The sequence below is a fragment of the Chiloscyllium punctatum genome, chromosome 3 (assembly GCF_047496795.1).
Source record: "Chiloscyllium punctatum isolate Juve2018m chromosome 3, sChiPun1.3, whole genome shotgun sequence".
Taxonomy (NCBI): Eukaryota; Metazoa; Chordata; class Chondrichthyes; order Orectolobiformes; family Hemiscylliidae; genus Chiloscyllium; species Chiloscyllium punctatum.
This window is the reverse complement of record NC_092741.1, coordinates 39,806,548-39,816,489: the sequence shown is the minus strand read 5'-3', so window position 1 is coordinate 39,816,489 and position 9,942 is coordinate 39,806,548.

Here is a 9,942-nt window from a genome sequence, read left to right as displayed (position 1 = left end):
TGGAGATGAACAGGCACTGCAATAGATTAATCGACGTTTCAGGCATCAGCCCTTCTTCAGGCTGATGCCCGAAACGTTGATTCTCCTGTTCCTTGGATGCTGCCTGACGTGCTGCGCTTTTCCAGCAACACATTTTCAGCTCTGATCTCCAGCATCTGCAGTCCTCACTTTCTCCACCGCAATAGATTAGTCAACAATTACCTCTCAGTCAACATCACTAAGAACGAATGGTCTGATTGTTCATCTTGTTGCAGTCTGTGGGTCTCACTGTATAAATAAGTGACAAGCAGTTTACAAGAATGACTAATTCAAGCAAGCTTCTTTGGTAGAGGGACGTTTTAGGACAGTCAAGCTTGCAAACAATGTTACATAATGATTTATACTTTTTGTGTGTCTCTCTCTCTGGGGTTTAGAAAAACGAGAGAAGATCTAATTGAAATATGAAAGATGCTGAAGGGATCGACAACGGAGACTTGAAAAGGATGTTTCCTCTTGTGAGGCAATCTAGAACGAGATGTCATCGTTTTAGGGTAAGGAGTATCAGATTTAAAACAGAGATGAGAAACTCCTCTCGAATGGTCGTGAATCTGTGGACTTCACTCCCCTGGAGTGTGGTGGATGCTGGGACATTGAGATATTTGAGGAGGCGATAGACAAATTCTTAATGAGTAACAGGGTGAAGGGTTATGGAGAGTGGGTAGGAAAATGGAGTTGAAGCCAAGATGAGGTCAGCCATGATCGTATTAAATGGTGGAGGAGGCTTGAATTGCCTACTCCTCTTCCTAGTTTTGTGTTCCTACATTCTTAACTTTACCTCGGATTTGCTGGGGTCACTGAGTCACACAGAAGCACAGGTCCGTGGATCTTGGCTCCATGGGTCTGATCAGAGCCAACTGAGAAAACGCTGAACAGATCAGGCAGCATCTGTTGAGCAATTTAAAAGGATTAACATTTCAAGTCTGAAATGAGGCTTCTTTGGAGCTGAAAAAGGTTGGAAAATTGTGTTTTTAAAAATACTTTTGACCAGGGCAGAGGAAGGACAATGGAAGTGAAAGCCGAATGCTGAAGACAAAGGGAGTGAAAGAGTAATACAGGTGTAAGATGGGAGTAAATTAAGGTGGGGATGGATTAAAATGGGTCTTCGCTGTGTGAGCAAAGTGAGAAACAAAATGCAAACAAGACAAGCCTATTGGGGATTGTGGGAGAAAAATATGTAAGGGAAGTGGAGGACAAGTAGTCTGACGGCAGGTAAGGAAATTAGGAGTTCATTATTGAGTCTGAGTGTCTATGAGATGCCCAAGTGGATAATGAGGTGCTGTTCCTTGAGTTACTGTTGTGTTTCATTATAGGAGGCTCAGGATGAGAAATATTAGCAGGAGAACAAGGTGGCTCTGGGTAAAGAGATAAAAAAGGAGGGCTACTTGCTCTAAGTGCCAAGGAACTAGTGATGATTTGAAGATTCCGGTGTTGGACTGGGGTGTACAAAGTTAAAAATCACACAACACCAGGTTATAGTCCAACCCGTTGGACTATAACCTGGTTGTTGTGTGATTTTTAAATAAGAAATAGTGGATCAGGAACCAGGACTGAATAACATTAACATGAGTAAAACATCTATAAAGAAGAAATTAGTGGAATTAAAAAGTGACAAGTCCCTGTGACCATCCCTGGATTCTATTCAAAGGAGCTAAAGGAAGTAGGGGAGAATGCTGTAGATGCCCTAATCTATAATCTTTCAGAGTTCCCTAAATACAGGAGTCATACCTCTGAAATGGAAAATTGCACATTATGCCATCTTTTAAGGAGGCCGAAAGAGGAAAATCAGGTAATTATAGAGCAGTTGGCCTATCATCTATGATGGGGAAATTGTTGGGAGTCTATACTCAAGGATGGGATATCTGAACACCTTGAAAATTTTCAGTTAATCAGGAAGAGACAGTATGGATTCACGATGGGTAGGTCATTCCTGACAAACCTCGTTGAAATTTTTTTGGAAGCGGTTATTGAGTTAGCCAACAGGGAAATGTCCACGGATATTTTTTTATATGGACTTCCAGAAGGCATTTATAAAGTCCCACACAAAAGACTGTTAGCTAAAGGAGAAGTCAATGGAATTGAGGACAAATTACTGACATGGCTGGGAAATTGGTTGGCTGGCAGGTGACAAAGTAGGGATAATGTGAAGGTAAAAACAATGACTGCAGATGCTGGAAAGCAAATACTGGATTAGTGGTGCTGGAAGAGCACAGCAGTTCAGGCAGCATCCAACGAGCAGCGAAATCGACGTTTCCGGGAAAAGCCCTTCATCAGGTACTCAAATGTGACCACTCGTGTCCCACAGGGATCCCATAGAATCTCTACGGTGTAGAAACAGGCCCTTTGGCCCAATAAGTCCACACCAACCCTCTGATGAGTAACCCACCCAGACCCATTTCCCTACCCTATTATTCTGATGAGTACGCTATGTTAGGGCCTCAATTATTCACATTATTTATTAATGTCAGGTAGTTCTCCTATAACTCTGTAGTTGTGTTCCCAGGTAACACCGTGTTATGGAAAATCATGCAATATAAATAGTGGGGCCTGTGGGAAAAAAATGGGGTGGTGGTGGGGGGGGGGGCAAAGCATCAAAGCCAGCAGTAAAAATCAAAACAAAAATACTTAACTCCTAACACAAACAATAGTCCAATTAATCTTTAAATCATATTTTAATGAAACAACACAGTAAATTTAACACATTAACACTAAAATCACTGACTACAATACTGTACCTTTCAGGAAGCTCTTCACCAGAAAGTGCGTGAGTCGACTGACCACATGATGCTGATGAGGAAGTCCATTCCTCATTAAGATTCTCACATGGTTTGTAATAAAGTTCATTCTAAATGTAGACTGCAATTCCTAGTTTCAAGCTAAGTTTCAAGGCTTGCAGAGCTGATTACATTCCTGTTTTAGCTGAACACATACATTGCGTTTGGCAGATAGGGTATCCTGAGGCTTGTGTCAGGAATGGAATCGTGTAACAGTCTAGCTGGACATGGAAAATGTCAGAGAAAGTCAGAAGTCCAAATTTGCTGATGACACAACAGCATTGTAGAAATATGGATGATAGCATAAAATTACAAAGGGATATTGATAGACTTAGGGAATGGGCAAACGTGTTGCAGATGGAGTTCAGTGTAAGCAAGTGTGGGATTATCCATTTTGGACTGAGGGTGTTAAAAGACTTGGTGGGGTTCAGGTGCATAGATCTTCAAAACATATGTTATGAACAGGTGTAGAAAATAACTTAGAAAGCAAATGAGATGCTGACCTTCATATTAAGAGGTCTGGAGTACAAGGAAGCAGAAGATATGCTGCAGTTATCCAAAACCTTGGTGAGACCCCACTTGGAGTACTGTGAGCACATTTGAGGACCACACCTTTGGAAGGAGATATTGTCTTTGGAGGGAGGTTTATGTAAGTTTACGAGTGATCATTGGACTTCAAGAATTAATTAATTATGAGGAGAGATTATAGATTGGGCCTGTTTCATCTACAATGTAGAAGGTTACAGGATGGTCTAATTGAAGTCTTCAAGACATTAACAGAAAAAGACAGGTAGATAAACAAACAATTTCCATTGGACGAGGATTCTAGATCTAGGGGATTTGGTCTGAAAATTAGGGCCAGGCCATTCAGGAGAGATGTTAGGAAATACTTCTACACACAAAAGGTGGGAGAAGATTGGAACTCTTTTCCATAAATGGCAGTTGATGTTGTTAATTTTAAATCTGAGATAGATACATTTTTGTGAAGAAAAGGGCTATGGGCCAAAGGCAGGTAGATGAAATTAGACCACAGAGCAGCCATTATCTCCCTGAATGGCTGGACAGGTTTGAAAGGCTGACTGGCCTAATCCCGTTCCTATCTTCATAAATATATTGAAATAGCTCGCTACTGGAAGGTAAGAACCATTCGTGTGGAGAGAACGAGGTGTTTCACAAACACCTAGTCTGTTTCATCTCACCGACGCAATGGAAATCACATTGTTAACAGAGAATGCAGTAATCAGATCGAATGGAGTACACGTGCAATACTGCTTCACCTGGAAAGAGTGTTTGGGACCTTGGATAGCGAAGATGGAGGAGGTGAATGAGCAAGTGTTAAACCTTGAAATAAAGAGACTTTGTACAAAGGCTAGTATCCCATCATCGAGTCACTCTTTCTTTACTGTAGCGAGCTAGCCAGCTCAGAGACAACCCCCTCACCTGAGGAGATTCCAAATTCTCATGGTTTGTTTTGTTTATCTCCTTTTTTATTATTTTATTAAACAGTACAAGATACAGTTAACAATAAACAGAAAGCAGTAGTTCACAAAAACCCACTACATACAGGGGAAAGGGCAACAAAGCCAAACCCCAAACCCCACCGTTCAATCAGTTTTCAGGGAGATGAGGACAAACCTCAAATCCCACTTCCATTCATCACAAAGATAACAGTAACAAACACAGACAGGACAGTGCAATCAAATCAGAAACTGTGTATTGAACACAGTCCCCATATAGCTATAAAAAAGACACCTGACACCAGTCCACACCATATGCTGATCAGACCGTCCTTGACTAGCCTTCCTGCAGGACAGTTGTCGGCCTTCTGGTCTCTGGCCACCCTGTGTATCGACCGACCCTCCCCAGGCCTGCTTTCCTCCAGACTGGTCATCAACCACCCAGCTCCCAGTCGCCCCGTGTACTGACTGGACTACCCTGGGCCGCCTTCCAAGAGCTGGTTGTTGGCCTTTAGTCTCCGGCCGCCCTGCGTACTGACTGACCCTCCCCAGCACACTTTCCTCCAGCATGGTCGTCAGTCACTGGTGCCTGGTCACCCTGCGTACTAACCAAACCACCCCCAACCTGTTTTCCTACAGTCAGGCTGTCGGCCTTCCAGCACCCAGCCGCCCCGCGTACTGACTGACCCTTTCCCTTAGCCAGTGTTCCTATGGACTGGCCATCAGCTGGCTGGCTCCCAGCCTCCCCACGTACTGACCGGCCTGCCCTATTTCCTGCGAGGACGTTACCAGTTGCCTGGCCCCCGTCCGCCCTGCGTACTGACCAGTCCTCCCACCGGTCAGCCTTCCTACAGGCTGCCGTCAGCTATCTGGCTCCCAGCATCCCCATGTACTGACCGCCCTGCCCTATTTCCTGCGAGGGCATTACCAGTTGCCTGGCCCCGTCCACCCCGCATATTGACAGGCCCCTCCTGGCCCACTTTCCTCCAGGCCGGTCATTAACCCTCCGGCCTCCAGTCAGCCCATGTTCTAGCAGCCCCTCCTTTGACCAGCCTTCCCACAGCACACTGTCGGATGCCTAGCACCCAGCACCCCTACCTACAAACAGACATCATCCCTCCACCCCCACTTTTCCCCAGGCCGGTCATTGACCCTCCAGCTCCCAGCAACCCCATTGACTGACTAGCCCACTCTAGTCTGCACTCAAACACAATTAATTACAAAACCCACACAGTAACAATTCACAAAATCCTCACAATAACAGTTTTCAGTATGAAAGCAGAGATCACGCTCGAAGGCAGCAAATGCTCACTTCCCAGCACACACACAGGTGTTCAGTCTCTATAGAGGCCTGGCCCATCCCTGGAGAACCAGGTCCACTCACAGGAACACAGTATATTGTAAAGGTGCAGTTAACTCACAGGGGTTTGGTCCACTCCCAAAGGCAGGGCCCACTCCTGAAGGTAGAGTCCACAGCACACACGCAACCTCCCCACGAATCCCCTGTTTATATATTTATTTTATTTTCCTCCCCACACTACTGTCTAAGAGCGGTGGTGCTTATCTTTCCCCAGCACCCATGTCATGTGTGTGCAGGTGTCAGACACAGTGAAAAAACCACAAGTGCGCAAATCTCCCCCCTCTGCACCAGGTGCCCGAAGATCAGGAGCGTGGGGCTGACATACAACCAAAAACAGAGGAGAAAGTTTTTTAAGAAAATCAAAAAGAGAGTGCAAGCGCCCACACCCGATATATACTTGGTCGACGGACTCCACAACATCGCAGAACAAGCAATTGGGTTGGGAGTCTGTGAGTCTCCGAGAGAAAAGGGGAGGACTCCTGCACAGAGACCCCTCCACTGGGGATCCCCACTGCCCAGTGGGATGCCAAGGTGTGTCCAGGTGGTGGATGAGGGAGAAGAGGTGGACAGTGTGCAGCAGCAGTCGATACAGGGCCCGCCTTTTTATGTCCCTAAAAGAGACAAAACTAAAATTCCGGAGGTGGCTCAGGTTGTGGGGCAGAGGTTGCCTGGGGAAGTACGGGACCTTGGGGCCAATGTGAAATTCCGTCCGGGCAGGGGTAAGCGCGGACAGGATTCCACCGCACACCTGAGCATCCTCCGACTGGTGCACTATCTTGGGCCATTTTAAGATGTTGAATGGCAATGGCCATAAACCGGACATCTACCGCTGCCTTGCTCCCTCTGCCCTGCGGCAGTGTCCAGCCCAGGCCCCCACCACCCAGCACGTCCCCGATCCTGGTCACCCTCGCCTCCACGGCCCTCCCCTCCGACAGCCACTCAAACCCGCGAGTACGGAGGTGCGGATTCCTGAACAACGGCTCCCTAATGACAGCCGCTACTCCAGCCGGAGGGTAGACGTGACGTGATTCGACCATGTCCCAGTGATCAGGTCCTGGTAAAAGACAGGCAGCATCCTGAGGGCAACCTCCAGACCGTCACGGTCGACGAACAGGAGCTGGGTGTTGTAGTTGAGACTATGCACCTGGCGGAAAAAAATACGTCGCTGGGGTGCACCACCTCGGAGGAGGCTCGACGTAACGGTATTGCTGCAAGGCCTGAAGGTGGAAAGTCGCTACCTGGGTGCGAACGCACGCCAGCGACTGACCCCCCCTCCTCAATAGGGAGACTCAGAACCTGCGCAGCGACCCAGTGCGTCTTTTTGTCCCAGAAAAAGTGAACCAAGTTCTCTGGATGTCAGCGACAAGACTAGGAGGAGGGACCAAAGGGACCAACCGGTACCACAGCATGGCAAATTATTCCTGCATGATAAAATATTATTGTCCTGAATTACTCCATATTACAGAAAGTATTAAAAAGTATTAGAACTGTGGGTGCTGGATACGTCCAGCAGGTCTGTGAAGGGAAATCAGAGGGAAGATTTTGGGTCGAGTGACCCATCCTCAGGACAAGGTGAAAAATCACAGGACACCAGGTTATAACGATGGAAAAGCACAGCAGATCAGGCAGCATCCGAGGAGGAGGAGAATCGATGTTTTGGGCAAGGGCTTTTACCAAACTCTCGACTCTGATCTCCAGCACCTGCAGTCCTCACTTACTCCTACCAGGTTATATAAGGCAACAGCCTTGCTCCTTCAGTTGTGTTTTCAAATAAACCTGTTGGACTATAACCTGGTCCAACGCTGGCACCACCACATCCTGGCTTCCTCAGGAAACAGCTGAAATCTGTGGTGCTGGAAAAGCACAGCTGGTCGAGGAGCAGTAGAGTTGACGTTTTGAGCATGAGCTCTTTGAATCATCAACTCTCCTGCTTCTTGGATGCTGCCTAACCGGCTGTGTTTTTCCAGTACCACACTTTTCGACATTGATCTCCAGCATCTTAAGTCCTCACTTTGTCCTTCTTCAGGAAACACCACGGGGAGTATTATTATAGAATGCTTATAGTGCGAAAACAGGCCATTCAATCCATGCCTACCCTCTGAATGTGACTTGAAAGAAGCTCTGGGATTTACACATTAATGAATTCAAACCTGCAATCCATTCTAAAAGATGAAAGACTTAACATCAATCTAGGTTTGTTCAATATACTGTATTGCATCAGTGTATGACACTATGATCTTTTGCTATAACTTCTGTGTCCTATGATCCTACTCCACTAGCTACCTGACGAAGCAGCAGCACTCCTATAGCTTATACTTCCAAATAAATCTGTTGGACTATAACCTGATAAGAGTCACAGAGATGCACAGCACGAAGAGAGACCCTTCGGTCCAACTCGTCCATGCTGGCCAGATATCCCAACCTAATCTAGTCCCATTTGCCAGCACCCAGCCCATATCCCTCCAAACCCTTCCTATTCATATACCCATCCAAATGCCTTTTAAATGTTGCAATTGTATCAGCCTCCACCACTTCCTCTGGCTGCTGATTTCACACACACACACACACGACTCTCTGCATGAAAAGGTTGGCCCTTAGGTCCCTTTTATATCTTTCCCCTCTCACCCTAAACCCTTGAGTTCTGGACTCCCCCACCTCAGGAAAAAGACTTTGTCTATTTACCGTATCCATGCCCCTTATGATTTTATAAACCTCTATGAGGTCACCCCTCAGCCTCTAACGCTCCAGGGAAAACAGCCCCAGCCTGTTCAACCTCTCCCTATAGCTCAAATCCTCCAACCCTGGCAACATTCTTGTAAATCTTTTCTGAATCCTTTCAAGTTTCACAACATCTTTTCAATAGGAAGGAGACCAGAATTGCACACAATATTCCAACAGTGGCCTAACCAATGTCCTGTACAGCCGCAACATGACCTCCCAACTTCTATAGTCAGTGCTCTGACCAATAAAGGAAAGTATACCAAATGTCTTCTTCATTATCCTATCTACCTGTGACTCCACGTTCAAGGAGCTATGAACCTGCACTCCAAGGTCTCTTTGTTCAGCAACACTCCCTAGGACCTTATCATTAAGTGTATAAGTCCTGCTAAGATTTGCTTTCCCAAAATGCAGCACCTCGCATTTATCTAAATTAAACTCCATCTGCCACTTCTCAGCCCATTGGCCCATCTGGTCCAGATCCTGTTGTAATCTGAGGTAACCCTCTTCGCTGTTCACTATACTTGCAATTTTAATTTCAACTGTAAACTTACTAACTATACCTCCTATGTTCATATCCAAATCATTTATATAAATGATGAAAAGTAGAGGACTCAGCACTGATCCTTGTGGCACCCCACTGGTCACAGGCCTCCAGTCTGAAAAACAACCCTCCACCACCACCCTCTGTCTTCTACCTTTCAGCCAGTTCTGTATCCAAAAAGCTCATTCTTCCTGTATTCCATGAGATATAACCTTGCTAATCAGTCTCCCATGGGGAACCTTGTCAAACACCTTATGAAGTCCATATAGATCACCTTATGAAGTCCATCGCTCTGCCCTCAACAATCCTTTGTTACTTCTTCAAAAAACTCAAGCAAGTTTGTGTGATATGATTTACCACGCACAAAGCCATGTTGACTATCCCTAATCAATCCTTGCCTTTCCAAATACATGTACATTCTGTCCCTCAGGATTCCTTCCAACAGGCTCACTGATCTATAGTTCCCTGGCTTGTCTTTACCGCCCTTCTTAAACAGTGGCACCAGGTTTGCCAACCTCCAGTCTTCCGGCACCTCACCTGTGACTATCGATGATACAAATTTCTCAGCAAGAGGCCCAGCAATCACTTTCCTAGCTTCCCACAGAGTTCTATGGTACACGTGATGAGGTCCTGGGGATTTATCCGTTTTTATGCGTTTTAAGACATCCAGCACTTCCTCCTCTGTAATATGGACATTTTTCAAGATGTCACCATCTATTTCCCTACATGTCCTCCTCCACAGTAAACACTGATGCAAAATACTCCTTTAGTATCTCCAACACCTTCACACAAAGGCCGTCTTGCTGATCTTTGAGGGGTGCCATTCTCTCCCTAATTACCCTTTTGTGGTTGAGTGATTGGTGTTGGGTGATCTTTAGCTTTGTCCAAGCCAGTGTTACACTGGCACCTTCATGACCCTCAGAAGAGCATCCTTACCCAGAAGTGCCCATGTCACCCTGCATTTCCGTGTTGGCTATCCACCCCATCGTGTACACTGTGTGAGGAAATCCCAAGCAGACACAAGGAAAATGTGGGCAGACAGAGTGAGCTGAG